Below are 26,398 nucleotides of genomic sequence, written 5' to 3' on the forward strand. Positions count from 1 at the left end.
AGAGAATAACAAACTTGTTATTAATAACAGCAAAACCAACCTATTGCTATATACTGCTGGCAGAGTTGCCAGGCCACGTATGATGGTGGGTCAGACTGAAATTGATTACACTTGTACGTTTAAATACTTGGGTGTAGAATTCGATCATAAAGGAAACTACCTCACTTGTATCCAGGAGCGTAGAACAAAAGCAGCCCAACTCACAGCCTTAATATACAAGTTTACACGTGACCAGTGTGGGTTTTCAATCTGGGCAGCACATCAGCTGTATATCCAATGTCTGGCTCCTATGGTTACGTACGGTTTAGACCCATTAATTAACATGAATTTAGGATGGCTACAACTTGTGGAGGGTATGTTCTGGAGAAAAATTCTTGGCCTTCCCCAATGTATCCCTATGGCCTTTATTAGACTAGAGTTAGGTATCTCCTCTCTTAAGGCCATGGTTCTAAGGAAAAGGATGGAATTCTACATCAGGTTCAATAATAAACCAACAAATAGGCTTCTTCTGACCATTAAAGAGGACACCATGGCGGGTGGACAGGTTAAATTAGAGAGTCAAATTCATTCTCTGATTGAGGAAATCAGTTGGTCACCAGAGTGGGGTAGGGAAAATGAGCACCTGTTTAACAGCATGCATAGTCGCCTAAATTTGTGGGATTGGCAGAGTGATTTTATCCATCTCAGAAGCCTGAAAAGTTATAGTTTCATTATGTTTGTACTATATACTTATAGGAAGGTGCAACCCTATTTAAATCTCTGCCCATCAGAACATTAGAGGCGATTCATTCTACTTTTACGCCTCAATCATCTACCCGTTCTGATGACCCGCAGCCCAGAGTTGGGTCTGGATATAGCAGAAAGATATTGTAGGATATGTGATCTACCTACCGAGCCGGAGACAGCTTGTCATGTGCTAACGAAATGCTGTAGGATGAGAGCAAAGCACATGAAATATCTTGGTGAGTTCGTCCATAACACAGACTACTTGGATCAGGCAGATTTCTGGAATCAGTGTGTTAACACCCTTAACCCTAAACTGCATCTAGCACTTTTTCAGGTGTGGCGTGATGCCGCTATTCATTTGGTAACAAGTACGAGGGGGGCTCCCCCTCGAGTATAGTGGCTATTATTTTATCTATAGTAGTCAGATAGGTAATGTAAGTATTAAATGATCAGCTTTATTGGTACGAATATGAAGAGGGCTTCTCTCCTTTTTATGAATATATGGTCATGTCTCACATCTATATACAGCATCACCTATTTATCCGTTTTACCAAGGATTTGATTTTATCCATTTCACCTTGTGTTCTGTCACGATTGATTGATTGATTTGATATGATGTTATTGAATGTATAATGATTTGTTATGCAAATTAACAAGGGGGTCCTGGGAGTCCCTCTGCCAGACATTAGTCCTGGTTTCGAGAGACTTACCCAGAGTCTTTAGCTCACTATCTTTCACAGAGAAGAAATATCCCAAACATATCAGTCTTTGTCCTGCCCTGGCGCAATCCAGCGCCGAAATGCAAGGCAATTCTCCTCTGAACAAGAGTACCAACAGAAACCCCAGACACGTGTTTCGGTCTGGTTGGACCTCATCAGTAGGGTGGATCTGTGCCTCTCTAAGAATAGTGAGCAAGGGGTCCACGTCTGGATTCCCCTAGTAACTCAGGGTGAGACCCAAAGTTACTTAAATATGCAAATTAACAAGGGGGTCCTGGGAGTCCCTCTGCCAGACATTAGTAGTGGTTACGAGAGACTTACCCAGAGTCTTTAGCTCACTATCTTTCACAGAGAAGAAATATCCCAAACATATCAGTCTTTGTCCTGCCCTGGGGCAGTCCAGCACCGAAATGCAAGGCAATTCTCCTCTGAACAAGAGTACCAACAGAAACCCCAGACACGTGTTTTGGTCTGGTTGGACCTCATCAGTAGGGTGGATCTGTGCCTCTCTAAGAATAGTGAGCAAGGGGTCCACGTCTGGATTCCCCTAGTAACTTAGGGTTTGTGAAAGATAGTGAGCTAAAGACTCTGGGTAAGTCTCTCGTAACCAGGACTAATGTCTGGCAGAGGGACTCCCAGGACCCCCCTTGTTAATCTAATGATTTGTTATATCATGCATGTTGAATATAATTTATATTTAAATTGTCTGATGTAATTATGTGTGCATTTTTTTACGTTTGTATAAAACTGTATCACATTAATAAATATATATATATATAAAAATATACATTTTCAGAGCTCCTCTACTGAGAGCAAAACGAAATAAAAAGAAATAATCATTTGCATATCACTGCGGCCCCATCAACCTGGATAGTCAGGCACCAAAATGCTAAGACATTCGCCACTGATCAAGAGTACCAGCAGCAATTCCAGGCTTCAAGTCTTCCAAATATGCAACATTGTGAGAGTCTCTCTACTGAGAATAAATGTCGTTCAAATAACCTGTTCTATGAGATGGTTTCCACTCCAGAGGGTCAGATTTTAGATCACTGTACCTTTCACGAAGGAGAAAATCCCATTTGCATATTCGTCTGGTCTCACCCACCTGGGCAGACCAGCTCTGAACTACTAGGCAATTATGGTCCACACATCAGCCATCAGCCATTACTACAGAGTAAATAGATCCTAGCAGGGAAGGTATCCCAATAAAGAATAACCTCATGGGCATTATCACTGCAAGCCTTCCTTTGTGGAAGGGATTCTTACAATGAACAGACAAGTGGCTCCTAGGTTATGAGGACTACATAATTGTGCATTCCTACACACATCTAAAACCCCACCTGTGGATTGCAATTAGGCTGACTATGAGCATTCTACACATAAGATCTTTTAGAAAGATAACTGTTGACTGATCATGTATGTAGATGGTTGCACATATCCCTGACAAAGAATCGGTTGTAGGGATTGGGATTCTGTGGGCCAAAAATTATGAGGTCACATCTTTAGGTCTTTCGATGAGTCCTAGGAAGGGTAAGGCAGTTAAGCGTGCTAACTGTTACAAAGCCATCCCCTCAGCTGTGGAAAAGCACGTAAACACATTAGCAATTGTCACTGACTCTGATTAAGCCAGAAATAGCTATGTTCTATACCTTTTGGTATGTTAAATGAGAGGAATAATGAGATGTACAAAAAAAAGTCCCCCTTCCCCAAGAAAAAGCCAAGGAAAGCTGATTTAATCCATTGACAGTCTTGTTGTAGAATACGCAATGATTGTCTATTGGGAAGATAATCAGAAAATATTCTTAAATCCACATGAGGATAAGGAAGGAAATGAAGATAAGGAGCGAAATAACAAAACTGACCAGTTGGCCAAAATTGGGGCATTAATGGGGATGGTGACCCAGGCACCCGTGAGGACACAGTCTGATTCACATAAGTGAACTGATCAGCCCTTTATCATGTGAGCTTTCATGCTCCTGACCAGAAATTGGGGTTTTCTATACTCACAAGGATGATGCTTTTACTGGAAAATATTAATTCAGGGTCTTCGTTAAAACTATAAAAACTATTTTGCTTGCAAAATACCTTTTCGGCGCGTGGACATTGCACGATTTTTGTGCGTAATTCCATGAATCGGCCCCTTAATCTTGTTCTCCACAGGATAAGAAAAGAAAAAGAAGAAGAGAAAATAATGGAGTTCACTGATTTTATCTGGTACTGTCTCCTGTATTTATTAAATGAGTAACTTGTTTTGCCTAAAACGCTCTACAGCGACCCATTGCACAAAGTGAGATCTGTATAAGGCATGTAGCTCTGGAAACAGGTGGAGCAAAATGCCAGTGCAAGACAGCATTTCATACTTCAAAGAGAAAGAAGCAGGCCTGCATGGCCAAGAGCATTGCCAGCTGTAAAGATGATAGTTTGGCGTATGCTTAATTTGCTGGAGTATATCTCAGTCAATGCCTGAATCCTAATTGCACTTGGTCAGATATCAGACGTGTTTTTACAGGATGCACATTGTTATATAATCTGGATTGTGGCTGAAGGTGCTTGAAGGAAAGCTCTGGCGTGCTATATTAGGTCTATCACAATCCTTGCCAATTGGGATAATGGGGGTCATTACGACCCAGGCGGTAAGTACGCCAACTTTACCACTATGGTGTAAACTATGTTTACACCATGGTGGATGGCGGATTTACCGCCCCATTCCAAGGTGAGTGGGGCGGTAAATCCCCATTTCCCATTTTACCCTTCCCCATTCCCATTTTTGCCCCATTGGGCATAATGGGAGTTGGGAAGGCGCTAATTACGCCACCGTAAATTACGGTGGCGTAATTAGCACCAAGGCGGTTTAGCGCCATGGATTTTAACAGCTGCTAAAAGCAGCCGTTAAAATCGGAATCAGGCGTTAAGGGTTAACGACGGCGTTAACCCTTAACGCCTGAGTTGTAATGAGGCCCAATGTGTCCAGAGGTGGGGTCATACTCTATGCTGTACATGTATAAGTGGGTGAAACTGAGACTCTACTTTATGATAAAGTAAGAAGGTGGTAATTCATTGTTCACTAGGCTATGGGTGTTGTTGCCCGTGCAAAGCAAGATCTATCTTTAAATATTTTTATGCCCACTCATGAAAGCTTTATGGAAGAAGCTGGTCTTACAGTGGATCTGCATTTTTCGATGGTTCAGAAAAAACTCAGAGATTGGGACTTTATTCAAACCGAGGATTGCATAGTGATTTTGAAACCATATAAAGAATGGCAGTGATTTTTTCCCCTTTTGTTACTCGCAAGCCATATATTATGACATTTCCCTCACATATTGGTAGGACTTCTTTTTATAAATGTAGATGCAATTGCTTATTAACATTGGAGGTCTTGGGACCTAGAATTGGCCTAACACATGAGAATGACACCTGTAGGCTTCGTAAACTGGATGTTAATGAAACACTTGAGTGCGAGCGAGCTAAATATCATATCATATCCCCTTCATCATCTAATTCTTGATTGTGCGCCTCTGTCATCGAGAAGACATGTATATTTTGAAAAATGTATTCACTCATCATCAGCTGTAGTGTCACATTTATTCTGGGGACATTTGATTAAAGGCCATCTGCTTTCCCTAACAATTGCTCTGGTCTCATTTTTAAAAGAGATTATTGTTCTTTTGGGGATAGTCCTGTTTTAACCAATGTGTTAGTAAGTATCCAAGATGGATTTGAAATAGAGTGAATTCAATAGGTAGTGTGAATTGCAAGAGATTTTAAAATGGTATGAAGACACAGCATCCAATGCACTTTTGACAGGTATGTGTTTTGAATTATCCGAGCAATTATTATATAATATTATTGTGTCTGTAATGTTGAATCTTATGCGTATCTTCTGTATTATTTATGTATGTTATTTGTGAAATGATTTAATTGTAAACCATAACACAATAATAATATTAAATACATGGGCCTCATTACACGGTAGGCGATAACCATGGCGTATTAGCGCCATGGTTGCCACCGGTATTTTACCGTGTCCGCCTTGGTGGATGGCGGAATTACCGCCCTACTCCAAGATGAACGGGGGCGGTAATTCCCCATTCACCAAGGCACTTCCCCATTCCCATTTTTGCCCTCATAGGGCTCAATGGGAATGGGGAAGGCGCTAATTATGGTACCGCAAATTGCGGTACCGTAATTAGCACCAAGGTCCCTTAGCGGGCCCGTTCCTTAACGGCTGGTAAAACCAGCCGTTAAGGTTGGGTCCCGCAAAGGGACCTCGTAGTAAGGCGGCAAGGGTTTACCGGTAACGGTGCCCTTACCAGTACCGGTAAACCCTTACCGCCTACCGTGTAATGAGGCCCACAATCAGTTACAGACAGATACTGCATTAGAATCTGTACACAGTTTGGATCCATCCACAATGATACATACACATTGGAAAGTTTCCACCATAAAGTTGTCTGAACTTGAACAATGGTATGAGATGCACATGCAAAGTGCACAGGAATTCTTTAAGTAAACTATTTCACATTTCCCTAACACATGTATCCCCTGATAGAAGGACAAATATTATGGCAGGATTGTTGGTGGCTACCATAGATTTCACCATATCTGGTGCACTAGTGGGAACGACTGTGTCAGAAGCAAATCTGTTTCTCTAGTAACATTCAACAATAAGGCCCGAGAAGCGGGTCAGGACTTGAAAGTACTGCAACAGAAATGAGACAGAATCAAAGTGGAGAAGAGCGATCTACTTCCCTTTGCTCACCAAACTGTATTAGCACACAACGATCAGTCAGCATTTTTAGCATGTGGGATACATGGAATATTTAAACATTAATTCAGTGTTGTATTCCATTATATTTGTTCTCTCCTGATATCATTTAACAGCTACTGGTGAGAATTACAAGGCGGATGGTGGGGTCTGTACAAGATAGATTGCGTTTCAAATGGGAAGTGCAGTTCCAGAAGAACGTATGGAGATTGGGGTTTTACTGCGCATCTCGTATGTCAAGCCAGAACAAACATATTACAACAATGTTGCACGATATTGGGATGTGGTAGCAGGGGAAGAATAACAAGGTATTAACTCCTGAAATTGTAGCATGCCAGTCATGGCTGAACGGTCTGCATTTGATCTCTACATTATATACATGCATGAAATTTGAGGACTAGATCTGCAATGGACAGTAAAGCAATTAGCACGTTTTAGTGTGTGCATGGTAATTATTTTTGGCCGGCTATTTGCTCTTACAATGAGGTTGCATTCCAAATGTGTTTAGATGGTAGTGATGGAGCAAAAGGAGCATGCATATCTATGGATGTCAATCCTTGTTTATTTATTTATTTATTCATTTTGTTGTGTTCTGCAGAGATGTCATACTTTAAAGCCATCTGTAAATCATTACCCAAAATGAGTTTTGCATGAAGACGCTTTTGCATGTTCGTTAGAGCACTAACATGAGTTCTACAACACAGGTGCGCTAACAATAACCGAAAACTATAATCCAGTTTGAGCTTTGTATGAATAAGGTTATGAATGGTGTTTAGGATGTGAGAAGTACGCTTGTGTTGAGCTTTGAGACCAGGTTGTCTGAAAAATAAACTCATACGGTTATAAATATCAGAATGAAGGATGAGCAGCAATAATTTCTCTGGCCGGTGGACCTTTAAAATTTTTAACTGAAATGATATTGCCCAACCCCTATGTCATCCCCCATATCGCATAGTTGTTTATTTTAGCAGACATCATATGCTTTCAAGGCCCTGTTGGTTTGACCTATGCTTGATCCCTCCATGGACTGCTGTGCGCATGAGCTCAGAGGTGGCCTAAAAGTGCTAATTGGCAGGAATTGATGACAGCACAATCATGAAAATTGGTCAAAACAAACACAGACAATGGAACTGCTTATTCTTGTCCACCAGAACTAATTGGACCTCCAGAATGCATTATCTGATTTAAACAATAGATAAACCTTGTATGAATAGAGTCATTGTTTCCGGGGGAGGCAGCAGGCATGTGCCACACGGCCTAGTCATAGGTTATCAAACTTTGCCTAGTCAGGTAACCATTGAACTACAGAGCTAAGAGGTCTGGAGGATTGGTCAGGCTACTTCGGTGGAATCGTGTTCGACCCACAATGCAGTTTTCCTGGACTTTCAAGTCAATTAATACATCGCCTCTATTTACCACCACCCACAATTGATTTGTGATTCTGGATTCTCTGACAGAGCTCACAAAGAGGCTGACTCCTAAAGGGTATCGGTGCGCACAAGTTACGGGATATGATAAGGTGAAAACAATTAGGCACCTTTAAAATATTTTTGCCTGAGTTCTGATATCATTGTGCAGGCCAGAGCAGACTTAAATCTCGAACCAAGAAGTTTGCCTTTTTTTAAACTAAGTGCACGATACATTGTGTGACTGAAGAAAGGAGGTGAATGAAAACTGTTTCTTAGTCTTCCCTGGATGAAGGACAAAGGGTGATTGTTCTGTGGAAATGAGGAGAAAAAACAGATTGGGTGGCCAGCGAAAGGACAATTACAGAAAGGGTCACGTGGGTGTGAAAGCATACTGATGTAAGTTACATGCGCTGAGACAGAGGGCCCAAATGGTATGTAGATGTATGTGGAGATGAGACAAGAACAGTGGTATTAAATGCAGCTCTGTGTTGTTTGTGGAGCTTAGGGTTTTGGCAAGCGGCTCTTATAATTTCAGGCCTTGTGTTTTGTTGAGTTTTCACTAGTTTCTGGGCTTCTAGTTCATTGGCTGAAAGTGAAGACCACTGCTTGGGGTCAGCAAACAAGCTGAAGAGCCCTCTGCACTCCAAATACCTGACAACAAAAACGGACATAGATTCCTGAGAGAAATAGATCATGCAAGTCGTTTGACTCAGAGTCATTCTTTGCAGATACTCAAATATGCGTATACTCTCACAGGTTATATGCTGAAACGTTCTTTCATCAGGGTACTGGCACTTCTGCATGACACATTTTACCATGCTTTCTACATTTAATTGAATGTTTTCTTTCTAAAAAGCAAAACATCATGTGATCTGGCTTTACTTCCGGTATACAATCTAAATGTACAACATGTAAAATACTAAAGATAAAGGAAACAAAGAACTGCATTTAAATCACCCTCTGAACAGCAGGAAATCAGAATGTTCCCATTTTGGAAGTCGGTCAATTTTTTCTCATTGGTAAGCGATGTGAGGTAATGCACTCTGTGTTGTCTGATGTTTCTTTTGTTCTGTGAATTTAGCATGTGTAATGCCCACTTCTTGCCCTGAGAACAAGAAATGAATACACTGTTGAATACACTGTTGAAAGGCTGCACAATTATAATCAGAAAGCGCAAACTCAACATGGGGTGATTTCATTGAATTCTTATTTGTGTTTTGTTCACATCAACATTGCTTCATTGGACGATTTATAAAGATATTGCGATGCATGATGTGAGTGAGTGTGATTTTGGTGTATATCTGTAGGGAAATGTTTGAATTCTATGAAAGAAAAATAAAATAAAGAGCAATCTGCACCAAGAGGCCGGGATATAAAGCCTGTATGTATCAAGCCTGAGGGATCTCATTGTAGAAAGCAACGGAGTGCAAATATCCCCTACAGAACTAGGTCACTGTGCAAATAACAGGCATTTGAGCAGCTATTCCACACTAAACCGCCTTGGTGCCATGGCTGTCCCCTTTCACTGTTCCCCATTGATGTCTTCCTCCCATGCTTCTTACCTTTCCCCGAGCTGCTCCCCTCTCATTCACCATGCACAATCCTCTTGCTCTCACATAATGTATGTGGGCGCTAAGGCTTACATGTTTCCTATTCCCTACTATCCAAAATCGTCTGCTTGTAATCTATTATATGCTTAAAGGGCTACTCCTATACTGTACAATACTGTTTGTTTATTTGTTTGTTTATTTATTTATATGGCTCTCCAAACCCAGAGGTATCTGGGCGCAGCACATGTTACATACAAAAAATATCGAGGTCGTCCCTTAAGGCATAAAGTGGATTGGGACTATTATAGGAAATATCTCTTGTTAAACCAAAGGTATCCACTATGCTCAAATGAAACAAATGTTAGCTTTTTTTCTGAAGAATAAATTTCAACCAATTTTGTGTGGTTGTGTAACCTAAACCAAGGTAATCACAAATGTTCTAAGCCACAATATTTATATTTCTGAAAACATTCCTTATTTATCAAGTTGATTTATTGTGCATTTTCAAGACAATTTAAAAAGAAGGAAGGGGAAAAGACATGTGTAAAACATTAAAGTACAGTCTGAAATGGTCAATAATATTGGAAATTGAAAAATCAAACAGGTTTAACAAAGAAACATTCAATACAGTTTTTTGCAAGTCGGTGAGTACAATTACTAAATAAATCCGTATGTGTTGTAAATACAGAAGCATATATGATAACAAATCAAACAAAGAAAAATATCCCCTCAGTGAGAGGGAAGCTGTGGCGGCCCAAACTCCAGTATACAGGTGCCGCTATATTGATGAGTATATTGATGAGTAAATAAATGCAGGTCTGCCGACGTGCTGGTGTCTAGTAAAGCTGGAGACTCCTGGCAATGGCACACCAGTGTGTGTACTTAAGCAGTTTATAGTTTGAGCACAGGTTTGAAATAGGGCTTTGAGTTAAGTTCCAGATTAGAGTCTTCCAGTTTAAGAAAAAAAGTTTTTAGACATCCATCTCACGTTTCAGATCTGCCCCCTGCTGGGCAATTGGGTTTATTATCGAGCCTTCCTCAGGGCGAAAACATGAAGAAAAGGGAAGCCAGTCTTGACCCTGTATGAAGGCAGACAAAAAAAGGTTAAGGGGGGAAAAATTATCATAAAGCCAATTTTATTTTTATTTTCAGGAATGTTTTCAGGTTTAGTGGCATTAGTCTAAATTGAAGCGCAAGTTTACTTAATAGTTTTAGCAACAAACCAAAAAATTATTTTGAAAACCCAGTGGGAATGTGTTCCTTACCCTAAATCTGGGAGTGGACTGAAGCAGAAAGCCCACTTGGGCTGGGATTATGGTCTTTCAGAGATTAGACGGATGCAGCACATGTTACAGTCAGTTAATAACAGATACATAGTAAGATAAATACAAATACATGTCAATATTTACAACAGGTTTTTACATATATATGATATGATATATGATATGATATGGCATTTATAACGCGCCTATCCACAAGTGCTTCAAGGCGCAACGAGGCAAGGGAGGGGGAACAAAGGGAAGGCAGACAACGATCCTACTAGGCCAGGTGTCATTCAGATCGCGCAAGTGCATGTGAAGGGGGAAAGGGAAAAGTGTGTGGGGGAAGGGAGAGTGGAAGTGCAGTACAAGGGATACTAGAATAAATAAGATAAATAAAAGCAGCCAGCTGGTGGCAAGTGTAAAGTAAGTGCAGACATAAGTGCTGGTAGGGGGACTGTAAGGATACAGAAGACAGTATCCAGGTGCAGGGGTTGCCAGGGAGGAAGTGCAGGTGGGCAACTGGCAGACCTGGGCCCGAGATCATCAAAGGGTGGCCAGGTAACCAGTGCAGTTTCAGTCAGGAAATTCAACAGGGGAGATGGGGAGAGAAAGCAGAAGCAAAGAGGAAGGTTTTGAGGTGCTTCTGGAACCAGAGATGGTTCTCAAGTTTCAGGGAGGCAGGAAGGCTGTTCCAGAGCGAGGCCCCTGCTGAAGAGAGAGATCTAACACCAACTCGTTGCTTGGAGAAGCGACTGACCCTGAGGGAGATGGAGTTGAATGAGCGATAAACTCGAGAAGGAAGATATCTAGGAAGAGAGAGTTGAAAGTATTGTGGCCCCAGTCCCCAGAAGGCCTTGTGGACAATGCAGAGGGTTTTGAACTTAATCCTCACAGCCACTGGGAGCCAGTGCAGAGATTTCAGTCCTGGAGAGATACGATCCCTGGGCTTGAGGCCAAGGACAAGTCTTGCAGTCCTGTTCTGGATAAGTTGTAGAGGGCGGAGAGTAGAGGCAGGCAGATTTAGATAGAGGCTGTTACAATAGTCCAGCCTAGAGAGAACCAGGGCTCTGGAGACAGTGAGCTTCTGGGGGAAGGAGAGGAAAGGAAGAATACCTCTGAGGAGGTGCAGCTGGTAGTGTGACTTCTTAGAGACATCAGAGATGTGAGGAGAGAAGGAGAGTGTGGAGTCGAAGATGACCCTGAGGTTTTTTTGCCTTGCAGGTGGGAGCAGGAAGAGGGCCAAGAGAGGCCAGCCAGAGAGATGCAGGGAAGGAGGGAGTGGGTGTGCCGATGAGTAGAATCTCAGTCTTACTGGCATTAAGGCAGAGGTCATTGGCGACACACCACTCCTGGATGGCAGACAGACAGTCAGAGATGAGGGAAGGAGAGAAGGAGGCAGAGGGTAGCCTGAAAATGAGCTGGGTATCATCTGCATAGCAGTGAAAGTTGGGGCAGAGAGCGGCAATGTGGTGGGCAAGGAGTGCCAGGTATTGGTTGAACAGCCAGGGAGAGATGTTAGATCCCTGGGGGACACCACAGGTAGAGACAAAGATATCAGAGAGGAAGGACCCAAGTTGGACCTGGGAGGGTCGGTCGGAGAGGAAAGAAGTCAGCCACGCCAGAGCCTGACCAGTGATACCCAGGTTATCAGGGAGACGGTTGAGCAGGATGGCATGGTTGACAGTGTCAAAGGCAGAAGAGAGATTAAGCAAGATGACAACACACAGGGTGTTAGAGTCAAGGTTGGAGAGCAGGTCTTTGCAGATGTTCAAGAGAGCAGTTTCCGAGCTTCTGGCGGCTCTGAAGCCAGACTGATAGTCATGAAGACACCCAATAGATTCAGTGTGGAGATTGAGCTGGGAGATGGCCAGTTTCTCCAGGAGCTCACCCAGGAAGGGAGTGATGGAGATTGGGCGATAGTTAGCCGGGCAGGAGGGGGTCGGTAGAGGGTTTTTTAAGAAGAGGGTGCACAAGGGAGTGCTTCAAGGGGGGTGGGAAGACTCCAGTGGTGAAGGAGTGATTGCAGAAATCATCCAGGGCAGGAGCCAGGGAGTCGATGGGGTTTTGGAGGAACAGGGGTGAACCTATTTCGACGAACCTTCCATAGATCAGACTTGTCTAGAAACCTCGTCGGCAGAGAAAGAGGAAAGGCAGAGAAGGAGAGGGTGGGTGGCTGCAGAAGAGTCAGAGAAAGAGCAGGGAATAGTGGGAGGGAGGCGATAGGAGAAGAGTGAGGACAGGATGTCCTGAGTTTTTAAAATGAAGTGAGAGGCCAGTGCCGTGCAGATTGCCTGGGAGTGGGTAGGGGAGGTAGAGACTGCAGCAGGATTGGCCAGTTCCTTGCAGATTTTAAAGAGTTCAGTCGAGTTATTTGATGCCGCAGAGACGCTGACTTGGATATGGGCTCTCTTCATGGTTAGGACAGAGAGCCTGTATTGCCTTTGGAGCAGGTGGCAGGCCAGTTTGTCAGAGGATGTTGTGGGATGTTTTTACCCATGCATCCGAGCCCTACCACAAAAACTGTGCCTTACTGGCATTGAAAACATCATGATGGCCATAACTTCCCAGAAAATGCTCAGGGAAATGCATGAAGAATAGGCTGCCACCCATTTTTGCTGATGTTGTGGGCACAGAAGGGCACTGCCTAAAACCACCATTGGGCTACACACAGTAGCCTGAAACTATTGGGAATGGCAATGCTGATTGCCAAAAGCAGCCCAGAACTGTGGGGAATTCATTTTCTTAATCCCAAAAATGGTTGCATTACCAGTACTCACCACTATCAGAAAGCCAGCGTTTTAAACCCACCAGACTTTTGTGTAAAACTGAACAAATGAAACAAAACCAGACCAAGGAAAGACTTGCTAAGAGATGGATACAATGTAAAATGACTTGAAGGAAGTAATTATTTAATGTATATGTAAAAATTGTCAGTTTGATTTGAATGTAGAAAACTGGGAACAAAAAGTGACATTTAGCTAAAACCTGGCTTAGTGAAACTGGATTCTGCCTGACAACTACCCCCGACAGGAGTTGAAACCTGCTCAGCCACTCCCCTTGCCAAAAGGAGTTGTCACCTCTCTGATTAGATTAGGGGTGGAGCAGCTGGGGATTTCAGGGAGTTGAACAAAGGCCTGTCCTGGACTCAGGCAGATATTATATTGGGGGCGTCGTAAAAGAGGCTTCCTCTTAGGGGAAACTGGGAGGGGCAGTGCCTCTGCTAGCAGCTGAGCTTGGGGGAAGTGGATAAACCAGTTATTCCACCCTGTGATGTGGGAAGCCACACCCCTTTTTGTCCAGGGCATAATTTTAAAAAGACAGATACCTCATAGTGCGGACTTGTCTGAATTATATAAGTAATATCATTATTTTTGTGATTTTTCTGTGAACATTTTGAGAGGCGTTAGGACCCTGTGGTGTATTCTGGGGCGTTGCTAGCGGAAAATAGGGTCTCACTCCAAATGTATGCATGTTAAAAATCTGACACTTTATCATCTGTAACCCATATCCCTGGTGCACATTTGTGTAAAATCTGGAAAGGTTTAGAGGTCGTTATCTGGATGAAAAGGGGAGAATTCTGTCATCAGTGGACACGACATCGTACAAAGACAGGGATCGGATGGTTTGGTGCTACAGAAAATATGTTAACTGGACCTACGATATTAGAAAAATGGTGCATAGATAAATATGTATTTGGGTCAGAAATAGATTTGTGTGCAATCTGACAAGGGGAGGTTCCTCTGACCATAAAACCTACAGCATCACTCTGACAATCCATTTCCTTCCCCCAATCATGGGAGAGGGGAGAATTGGGTCAATGACAAGTGAGAGGGGCAGGTTTAGTTAGGACCATCGCACACACCCACTTTCCAAAACACATACAAAGAGACTGCTGGGACAGGTAGAGAGATTCAATTCCATTTGCTGCAGAGCATGCTGACCGACGACTTCACATCCAGAGATCCAGACTTCAATCCATCAATCTCCAAAGACCAGAACTTTACTTCAGAACTTAAAGCAAGGGCCTAAACCCACAAACTGATAACTCTTCTCGACAGGCCTCAGCAACCTTAAAATCATTTGCAAAATATTCCACAGCCGGGCGAGCTGTTTGAATTCTTTTGCCAAGAACAATTGCCAGAGACCAGACCAGAGATCCAGAGTGACCCAGACCGATGTGAGCAGAACCAGAGAGCTGACCGAGATCACTGTGAAGTGCCGAGACCAGAACCGGAGTCCAGTCCAAAACCTGACCAGATCCGTGGCGAGGCCTATTTCAAATTTATATTGTGAGTACCTAGCAGAACTGTGCAGAACCAATCTCTTAGTTAAAATAATCTAATCCAAACTATTTTAACCTAAGTAGAACTTCCTCCTAGAAATCGTGTCATCTGTCATTTTTAAAGCTGCACAACTGTCACCTGTCAATTCTGCAGCTGCAAGCTGTCACCTGTCATTTTTGAGTTTACTTTAAATCCGAAAAACTACCTTTATTTAATCGTCCGTATCTCTGGAACCGTTTGGGCTAGGAACGGAATTTCACCTGAAAGCTTACAATCTCAGCTTTCCAACGAATCTAGAAATGACTTGCTACTGCTTATACTTTTGCCGTAATCACGATTCACGCACTCGCAAATTTTGCCGCGATTTGCGATTTGGCCTGATTTCTTTACCTGTAAAAAGATAGCAGCTTTTTGCTTTCCTTTGCTAAAATTTTGTTTGCCTCTTAATAACCATCCCTGAATCATTGCTAAAGTGAGCCTGAGCTCATCCCAAGTATCTCTCACTCACCCTGAACCTCCTAAAGGGAATTAAAAGCATTTTCAGCATATTTCTCACTTCATTGCCACCACATTCAAAGCACTTGGGCCTGTGTTTTAAAACTCATACCTGTTTTCTCTAAGCTTGCTGGGGTGGGAATTGAATTTCGTATTGTATTTGATTGCATTCCTGAGAACTGTGTGTGTTACTTCCATCTCCTTCCATTTCTTACATTGCATAGGGGAGGGGGGTGAATTGCCAGAGAAAAAGTGATTATCTTATCTTTTGCTAAAATCATATCAAGTATTTCTGTACTGCATTTTATTCCCCATTGCTTTTCCCTTGAAATCATAAAAGTATTTTTGCTACTTTATCCATCCTACACCCACTCCTCATTGATTATAAAGAAGTGTGCTAGTGTCAGATTACCCATTGTTGATTAACATTATATTTATAAGGGTGATATCGATTATTAATTTATTATAAAAGCGTGGTATCTATATTTTGTTTTATTTCTCAAATAAACCTTTTAAACTTGCAAAACAGAACTACTTCTTGGCTCAGTGGGGTCAGGATGATTCTAAGAGAGGGGTGTTATATAGGGGTAGTCATCCAGAACTCATGAACTGGACATAAAGATATATCTATAAGGGTGTCCATTCAGTATCCCAGACTAGGCATTGACTTAGCTGTAGTGTTGAATTGAATCCTCTTACAAAGTACACGAAGAACGCCATTTCCTCTCGGTCACCCTGCACTTGCGTTTTAGGTTAACGAGGTGCAAGTCGTACCATGAGTTGCACTTGGCTTTGGGGTTCAGGCACATTTTCATGACAGGGCAAGGATATCAAGAGTATCAGATATAGCAGATTGGAGCCTGGAGAGCGCTGTGTCAGGGTGAGAGTCAGCCATAGGGGGAGGATGGGGTGAGAAGCTGGCGGCGAAAGCCTCAACTGACACGCGCTTCATGGGACAGATGACTGAGAAGGTGGGTGGCAGTGCTGGAGGTGGCTTGGCCTGGGGGGTAGGGAGGGTGAGGGGGGAGAAGAGGAAAAAGTGATCCCTCCGGGAGAGAGGAGTGAAGAAAGGGACAGAGAGGGGAAGGTCTGAGGAGATCAGGACATCCAGAGTGTGCCCTGCAGAGTGAGTTGGGCCAGAGGGGAGAATAGAGAGTGAGAGAGAGTCACACAGGTCGTAGAAGAGTCCAGAGGGAGGACAGGAGGCATCCAGATGGTTGTTGAAGTCTCCAAGAAGAAGGAGTTGAGTGGTTGAGGCCGGGAGTGAGGAGGAAAGGTCTGCCCACTCAGAGAGGAAGGAGGAGATATGACCAGGTGGCCGATAGATAGTAGCCACAGTAAGGGAATGGCTAGGGGAGAGAGCCTGCAGACGAGGAATTCAAAGGAGGAGTGACAGAGGCAGGAATACACTCGGGGAAGATCAGGGCTACACCCCCCCCAGAGCGGTTGGGCATAGGCACGGAGAGGATATTGTAGCCATTAGGTAGGAGCGTGGCAAAGCTGGTGACAGAGCTGGCCGTGAACCATGTTTCGGTGTGACCGAGGACATCAAGGTCAAGTTCTTCCAGGAGGCGGCAGATATCAGAGGAGTGTTTGACAGCAGAGCGAGAGTTTAGAGTGGCAATATGCAGAAGGTTGCCATCCTTGAAGGACTTCCGGGGATACCAGGATGCCCTTTTTAAACTTCTTCCAACCAGATTTAGTGAGGAGAGCAGGATAGTCAATAGAGAAGTAGTTAGAAAAGATAGGAGAGACAGAGAGCACTATAGAGTAGGTGGGAGAGGAGAGAGGTGGAGGTACTAAAGAAGGATACTAGAGTAGGCAAGCAAGACATTGATAGGCAAGCAGGTTGCATGATAGGACAAGATGACGACAAAACCTTATAAATTTGAAAATCCTGAAAAGATGGAGAAAGGCCTAGGTTTCACAATGCAATGCACTAGAAGAATACATGCGTATTTACATAGAAAAGCAGACAGTAAACTGCTGTGAATCAGAGCATAAGCTGTTGTGAGCGACCTAGTGCCAGTTATACATTGTGGGTGAATAGCCAACTTGAAGCTGAAGAAAGAGGGTTCTGATCTTAAGGCTGTAAGGAGTTCCAGATTTGTTCCGGCTATGTCCGGAAAGCTACTTCCCCCTGCTTTTTTAAGATTATATCTGGGACCCTTTAGGCAGTGCAGGTGCAAGGTCCTAGTAGGACGAGCAGAGATATTTTTATCAAATGTATCCACACAGTATTTCGGGGCAGAGTTAGGTAAGCATTTGACGGTAAGGGTTAATGCTTTGAACTCTATTCTATCCTTGACTGAGAGCCATTTAGTGTTCCGTCTAGCCTCCGAGATGTGTTGCATTCTAGGAACGTTTAACACAGTTCTTAGAGCGTTGTTTTAAAAAAATTGGAGTTTCTTGATATTATGTTTACTGGACCCAAGATAGAGTGCATTACAGTAGTCTAATTTCGGGAGGATTAGCGCTCTTGCTAGGGTAATGTGGCTCGTTGTGGAAAGGAAAGGCTTACAGGCATGGATTAGTTTGCATGTATATGCTGTAGTTAAGGCTGTGGCATTGACTTGTCTATTCAGATTCAAGGCTGAATCTAGAGAAACACCCAATGTTTTTACCTCCTTGGCACCTTTAATATCAATACTGTAAATTTTGAAAGAGAGAAATTGGTTATTTAGTTTATTTAGTCTTGCAGGAGCTCCAATGAGCAGGTGCTCTGTCTTTTCGTCATTCAGACAGAGGCAGTGATAGGCCATCCATGTCTGGATGACGAGATACATTTTGTTTACCAGGGCACTGTCTGTGTCACAATCACCCAACATTTGGATCGGAATCTGGATGTCATCTGCATAGTTAGTGTAGGTGACACCCAGATTATCCAAATCATCAAAGAGGGGTTTTGAGAAAATATTATACATCATAGGTGAGACGCACAACCCTTGTGGAACTGCACACAGGATCAGCTGATGCAGTAGGAGAGAAGACTCTCATAGAGCGATCATCGAAGTAGGATTGAATCCAAGCCGTATCCTTGTGAGAGAAGTCTGCCACTGTGGACAGATGTTTGCAATGGAATGCGGCCGACGAGTCAAATAATATGAGGAGTGTCAATTTTCCTTTATTCTTTAGCTCATCCATTTGATTTTTCAAATCGATCAATGCAGTTTCTGTACCATATTTGTGTCTAAAGCCTGACTGTCGGAGCCCCAGGAGATTGTTGATCTTGAGGCGGGTCTGTATCGGTAGATTGGCTGCCTTATCAATAATTTTTAACAGAAAAGGGACTGTTGTTATAGGTCTATAATTCGTAGGAGCATTAGGGTCAAGTGTAGGTTTCTTTAAAAGCAGGAGGACCCAGGAGTCCTTAAGGTTAGTAGGGACAGCACAGGAGTCCAATGAGGAGTTAATTAATGTAGTGATAAACAGGGCTAGGTCTCTTGCTGTGTCTTTGATTATGGTTGGCCGGCACGTGTCTCCCTGGCACCTGGAAGGTTTGAGAGAGGCTATTATATCCTCCACTTCCTGGATAGAAATCGGGGTGAATTTAAAGTGATTGGCCGGATTAGGAAGGTTAGGTAGAGGTCCCTGTTGTTGATGGGAATTGGTCAGGTTTCGTTTTTTTGCTTCTATTTTTTCTTGAAGAAGGGTTATTTTGTTAGCTACCACAGTTTGAATGTTGGTACACTAGATCTTGTCCTTGGTACTTGTGTTGATAGGAGGAATTGGGGATTCTAATTATCTTAAGATAGCAAAGAGTTCTCGTGTACTTGAGCTGGCTTTGTTAATCCTAACATTGTATGTGTCCGGTTTAGTTTGGAGGATCTCAGCTTTATATTTTGCTGTGATTTTTGAGAGAGACTATCCTTGTTTAATACTGAAGGGTTGTTTTTCCAAAGAGTTTCAGCAGTCCTTTTTTCTAATCATGTGGCTTGCAATTTTGTCTATAGGCCTCATTACACGTTGTGCGCTAAAAATCGTAAATTAGCGGCATGGCGCAATTAACGTGTCCGCTCTCGCAAGAGGGCGCTAATAGCGTACCATTACGAGCATGCGGACACGAGCATTGCGCCATGCCGTTAATGACCCTACCGCAATGCCGCTAAAGTGACCAAAAAGTCCCTTACCGGCCTCCCCAAAGGTGCAGATAGCACCTCCGCCCTCGCGCAGCATGCAAATATCGGTGACCGCTAAAAAGCGGTGACCGCTATTAGCGTTGACCGCTAAAAAGTGGAACCGGAAATAGCGTCATCGCACAGGAACGGGAAAGAGCGCGGTGGCCATCTTTAAAAACACAATCCATTGCCATCCTCTGCCCCCTGGACCTGTACGTGTTACCCTGCTGCCTGGAAACCATCGTCACACCCTTACCATGCCCAAGGCACTGAAGAAATCCACAGACAGGCAGCGAAAGGAGAAGTTCTCCACTGAGGAGTTAGTCATGCTATCTCAGACATTAGCAGACAATGCAGGAGTGGTCTTTGCTAATGACATGCGGAGGGAGACCCTCCTAAAGAAGAAGGCCATCTGGGAGGAAGTGTCAACCAGAGTGAGTGCCGTTGGCAGCAGCACGCGCACCGTACGCGACTGCCGAAAAAGATGGGACGATCTGAGACTCCGGGTCAGGATGATCAAGTCCGAGAATCACAAAACTGCCACTGCTGGAGGATCAGGGTCTCCCATCAAGTTGAAGGAGTGGGAAGAGACTTGTGCAAACCTCATCGGGGTAGAATGCATTGAGGGTGTCGGAAGGATGGAGCACGGCGTGCAAGACACATCTGATAGAGGTAAGTGCACTGATGCAAGCATGCAATGTGAATGTACAGGTCCCCACAAATGTCAGCCCGGGATCACTGCATGTTTGGCCCAGCACCCACACATGCATACATCAACAGAGCCAAGTGCCACACACAACACTGCATGGATGAGACACTGAAATGACACCTCACCTGCATCCTCCACAATGATTGTGAAATGGGCCCAAAAGTAATCATGATGTAGCCTGCATTGAGTAAATGCGACCATAACCAATGACATCCCCCTTCTTGTCCCCGACAGGGTCGCATTCAGACAGCGAGGGAGCTACCCAGGCACCCCCTGTGCAAAAGAAGCGAAGGACACAGCCCAGCGAGGATGCCCCAATGACATCCAGGGGAAAAGGGTCAAGGCCGCGATTGCAGCCTCCACAACAAGACCTGCGCACCACTGCCAGTGCCAAGCAACACCCTACTGCCCCGGCTCCAGACGTCCACCCCCCCCAAATCCCCACCACCGAGGGTCCACCCTCAGCTGCAGCCAGTTCGGCAGGGGAGGCTGCAGCAATTGGGCCATTGTCCGACGTGGATGAGCCCACGTATCTAGATCTGCCCATGCACACCCCAAGCCCTGCTGTAACCCCAGAGCAATCCCCCGCCCCCACACCTGGCACACACGTCACTGCTGATGAGTCATTAGCGGCCTTCAGTAGCCCCCCCAGAGCCGGCATCTGCAGACCGGCAGGCATCCGGATGCGCTGCAGACACACCACCACAGGCCGCCACTGCCCTTGACCTGGCCACCGTCATCCAGCGCCAGCAGGCTCTAACAGTGCTTGTCGGTCAACATGTGGAGGAGGTTGCTCGTCTCAGGGCTGACCTTGCTGAGACATCCAGGCACTCCAGGGAGGGGATGGAGTCCTGCACGGACAGGCTGTGTGGCGAGCTAACACGCGTCCGGGAGGTGCTGACCCGCATCGCAGATGCAATGGAGCGGCAATTTACACAAGGACCGTCTGCCACCTCTTCAACCTGCAGTTCACGGCAAACGAGTCCACTGAGACGGTCTTCACGCACCACCACCTCCATCCAGCCCCCAAATGCTGGCCCTGGTAATGAACAATAGGGCGTGAACGTCCATTAACCTTGGTGCATGCCAGAACACATGCATTGTTGAAGACTTATGAGGGACAGTTGTGGGGGGTGGGGGAAAGGGTGTGATGGGACAGTTGTGGGGGGTGGGGGGAAGGGTGTGATGGGACAGTTGTAAGGGTGGCGGGATGGATGGGGAGTTGCACATTTTTCTGTTTTTGTTCATTAATACACAGTTGTTTGAGCAGAACACAGGCCTGGACTCCTTCATTGTGTATGATCAAATTATTGACGCCAAGGTCCATTGTGAGCTAACAAACCGACACCAGTGCCCCACCAGCCATATACAGGTGACAGTATGACTACATGTAACTCAGAACAATTGGTTGATCAAATGCTGTCTCACAGCGCGTCCCTCCTGGCCATCCCCTCTTGCATGACCTGCATCCCCTTCACCTCCATCCTCATCCCCATCATCATCCTCATCAGGTGCCTCCATTTCAACCTCAGGGGGCAGTGGCACATTCCGTCTCATACACATATTGTGCAGCATGACACATGCCGTAGTGATCTTTGCCACCTTCTCATGGCCATATAGGAGTGCGCCACCAGACCTGCTTATGCACCTAAACCGTGACTTCAGAAGTCCAAAAGTCTGCTCAATGACAAAGCGGGTACGGGTATGGGCACGATTGTATTCTTCTTCATGCCTGTTCTGTGGGTTCCGTACAGGTGTGAGGAGCCACCTCTTCAGGGGATAGCCGGCATCACCTATATGGGGGGAGGAATGGGTTCCTGTTACTTTTCGGCACATGTGTGGCCTGTTCATGTCACATACTTTGACCTATCATTCAGAATCATGTGCACATTCAACTGCATCCATGAATATGGTCTGTGTGACTGCTTTGTGCAAAGGTGAGCGCAAGCATGCAAGTAGACATGCCCCACTGATGCCTCCTACAGTAATTCCCATGTCCTGGGTGAGGCCAGGTAATTGGCGCCCCTGTGGCCAGGCAGATTTGGTACCACACTGGTGGTGTACAGTGCTTCCGACATTGATCTTGCCATGCTGAGAGGCAACGCCTCAGTGGTGCCATGTGTTCGTGGTGCATTGCCATGGCTAGGGGGGTCCCAATGCATGCATCCAAGGGCACAATGCATTGTTGATGTTGTGCTGTAGGAATGCAGCATGACTATGTTGATGTCATGGATGTCATCTGTGCATTCCATGGCGTGGAGTGTCGTGCAATGTGGATGAGAATTGATCTTTAATGTCAATGGGTTTGGATTGGCAGCTGTGTCGTGTGCCATATACTTGCATGTCCGTTCATCCCAAGTACGTTGCTGCCCTCACAGATGCCCATTAGCGTACATCTGTATGTGCATTTGTGCAACGGACTACATGCCACACCCAGTTGGAGGATCTCTCAACCCCCCCCATGCACACCCAGTTGGAGGATCTCTCAACCCCCCCCATACACACCCATTTGGAGGATCTCTCTACCCCCCCCGCACACCAAGTTGGAGGATCTCTCAACCCCCCCCCATGCACACCCAGTTGGAGGATCTCTCAACCCCCCCATGCACACCCAGTTGGAGGATCTCTCTACCCCCCCAATCACACTGCCATGTGCTTGCCCTGCTACTCACCAAGTAGCCACCAACGTTGTGCAGTTTGTCGCTCCATGTAGCGGGGGATAGTTGAGTTCTGCAGGACCATGGAATCATGGGTAGATCCGGGAAATCTGGCACAGCAATGTGTGATTATGTTGTTTGCGTCACATACCATTTGGACATTGATTGAGTGGAATTGCTTCCTGTTTCGGTACACTACTTCATTGTGATGTGGTACAACCAATTCCACATGTGTACAGTCGATGGCCCCAATGCAACTTGGAATGCCTGCCAGTGTATAGAAGTCAACTTTGGTGTTGGAGATCTCCTGAGCAGTCCGTGGCATGTATATGTGTTGACTTGTGTGCTTCAGGAGGGCATCGAGCACCTGGTTCAGTGTGCGTGAGAATACTGGTTGTGATATGCCATGCATCTGACCTACCGTATGCTGGTAGGTGCCTGTGGCCAAGAAGTGGAGCACAGTTACCACCTTCAGTAGAGGGGGGATGGCAGTACGGATGTCAATGAGACTCACAATGTCGTTGTATATCATGTCTACAATGGTGGTGATGGTATCCCGGTCCAGACGGTACAGGGTGTGTATCTGCTCAGGGGTTAGGTTGACTGGACTGGCTCTGATCCTGGGAATTGGTGGCTGCCTCTGTGGTATCACTAGGTGCACTGGTGGCGCTTGCTGCGCCTGTCTTGCCCTCCTCCTCCTCCTCCTCCTGCATCTCCTCTGTGCTGCCTGTTGTTGTAGCTGCTGCACTGCAATCATGTCCTCTAGCCCATGTAATGCTGCTAGTATTGCATCCATCTTGGTGTGGGAATGGGTGTGGGAAGGGGTGTGGTGTGCTCTTTTGTGCTGCCAGTCTCCATTGCCTCCACCTGTGCTGATTTTGTCAACCTGTGGCAGGTGGGAACACTGCTGTGCTCTTTTAACGTGTGGTTCGCGATGCCGGTATTAGCGCCTTGCCGGTAAGGGGTTTTTGGGTCTACTACATGCCGGTATTGCCATGTCCGCATGGCTCGTGATGGCGTGCTATTAGCGCTATGCCGCTATTTCTGGACTGAGAGGGCGCGCGCTCACGGACTTGCCGCTAATAGTGCCACCGTACTTAGAGGTGCCCCTAATGGCGATATGTCCGGGTCGTAATTGGGGAGGGGATTTACCGATACCGGTAATCCCTTACCGGTAACGGTAAATCCCTACCGCCAAACGTGTAATGAGGCCCTATAGCTTGATTGATCGTAGAATTGTATAAGTCTACTAGGTCTGCAGGGTCAGAGCTCGTTATCATAAGATTGATAATGGGATTTCTGGTGAGTAGAGTTGGTGCTACAATGTTAGTCCGATTAGATTGAATACTGTCTTGACTAGGGAACTTTAGTAAGTGATGGTCATTCCAGACTCACGGGACGTTAGGCATTATTGTAGTCTCACAGTTAAGATCACTGTATTTTAATCATGTATAATGAATACCTACACGCCATCCTAATTAAAAGCACTCTATTGCTTCCTGAATCTAGGTTGGTGCCAAAAAATGTCCAAAATAAAATAAAACAACCTATTAGATACACATGGCATATACTTAGCATTCAAAATGGGTCAATCGTCTCCTCACTGGTGTTGAACAGGTATTTGGAGCCCCTTTGGAGAATTGACCCAGGGCTTGTGCATCATTATACCCAAAAAAAGCCAATGATACCTGTATTAAGGTTACTTCTAAAGGACATCTTATGCACTGCACAAACTGTATTGGTCGTTTCCCAGGCTGGGTGTCACAAGACCATATAAAAGCGGAGCCAAACACGTTTTGGCTTATTTCATCATCTCCGTCCAAACTCCTCATACATTGTTTGATGGCCCTCTCAATCCCCCCTCCGTTAAATGCCATTGCAAAACCTATAGGCTTCATCTTTGATAGTAAAATACACCTTGATGCCCATAGCAAGAATGTGCTGAATGAGATCAACTGCACATTGAACATATATGACATGTTCGGTCTGCAGATATGTTCTGTAGGACTTAGTTCTTTCGAGATTGATTGAGCAAATGCCCTGATGGCACCCCTCTCTCGAAAGAACACGGAATGATAACCTGTTCAGTGGTTTTAGTTTGCAGCCATCTGCTTTTGCTCACTGTACCTTTCACAGATGGGAAATATCCATTTGCATATCAGTCTTTGTTCCGCCCACATGGGCAGTACAGCAGCGAAACGCTATGGCAATTCCCTTCTGAACAAGAGTACCAACAGTGACCCCATGCACGTGTTTCAGCCTTGTTGGGCCTCATCAGTGAGGTGGAGCTGTGCCTCTCTGAGCACAGTGAGCAGGGAGTCCACGTCTGGTTGCCCCCAGGTGTCATGCACTCAATGTCCCAGAATGCACCTCTCCTGATCCCGCAACATCAGAACACGCACACATGCAGATCTCACCTCTTTCCATTGCAGCAGCAGAGGGAACTTCTGCCGGCTTCTCTACGAGCAGGCTTACGCTCCCGAAAGGCTCAACAAGGCCCACATTGTCTCAGGCGACTACACCCGTTTTTGCATTGGCAGCTACCCTGGCGCCTGCAGGCGCGCATGCGAGACGTTGCGTTGCCATGGATACACAGATCACTACACCTCACGTGACACGGAAGGTGCGGTCATGTGGTGTGGTTCCCATGGCAATCCCATAAACAGCTGAACCTCGCGCCATTCTGTACTTCACAGCTGTTATTTCACTCAGCGTTTGGTGTCTTGTTTTGAATCTCGTCTTGCCTCAGAGAATTCTTGACCACGGATACGTTTACTGGACTGCTTAATGCCTTACCCTTGTTTTGGTGTTTGTACTCAGCAAACTTGTCTGGATTACCTCGACTTTGGCCTTTGTTTCACGGACTGCTTTTGGATTGTGATTTTTGTTACACTGCTTTTTGTTGACTACCTGGCTCTTCGACCCTGCTTCTCAGATCTTGGACTCCTCTATCAGTTGTACAACCTTCCATCTTGACAGGGGCGTCCAGTGAGTGTTCCGTTTGCCTGGAGCTGTTGCCACAGATTTTCCTTGCTGCTGCTGCTCTTTCACTCACTGAGGGTACGGGATAAACGGTTCCGGGAAACCATCTAGCTACCATCTTTCGGGGTTCCCTTTAGTCCTCTCCCATTGCATCAATTGGGTAAGATGTCCACTTTGATACTTCCATTCAAATAGTAGTATTGCTATTGTTGTTCCAATTGTATGAAGTGCCTAATTGCTGGTTTTCCTCGCAGTTGCTGGGAGTTTCTGTGTTCCTGTTCCTGCCACCTGTGGCCCTAAAGATTGAACAGCGAGTTGCTAGTATTTCCCTGTTCGGTACTTAGGGACGGAGGTTTACCTGATCCACGCGATCTGAAGTCTTGACACCAGGTAACCTAGGATGACCAACCCCAAGTTCCTTCCAAAAATACAAAAAAGGTAGCAGGCGCCCCGCTCTCGAAAGAAAACAACATGATAACCTGTTCAGTGGTTTTTGACCACTTTGAGAGTTCACAGCCATCTGCTTTTTGCTCACTGTACCTTTCACAGATGGGAAATACTCATTTGCATATCAGTCTTTCTCCTGCCCACATGGCAGTCCATCACCGAATTGCTACGGCAATCCCCTTCTGAACAAGAGTACCAACAGTGACCCCATGCACGTGTTTCAGCCTTGTTGGGCCTCATCAGTGAGGTGGAGCTGTGCCTCTCTGAGCGCAGTGA

This window comes from Ambystoma mexicanum, chromosome 6q, assembly GCF_040938575.1.
Source record: "Ambystoma mexicanum isolate Mex_15411 chromosome 6q, UKY_AmexF1_1, whole genome shotgun sequence".
In the NCBI taxonomy this organism is placed as follows: Eukaryota; Metazoa; Chordata; class Amphibia; order Caudata; family Ambystomatidae; genus Ambystoma; species Ambystoma mexicanum.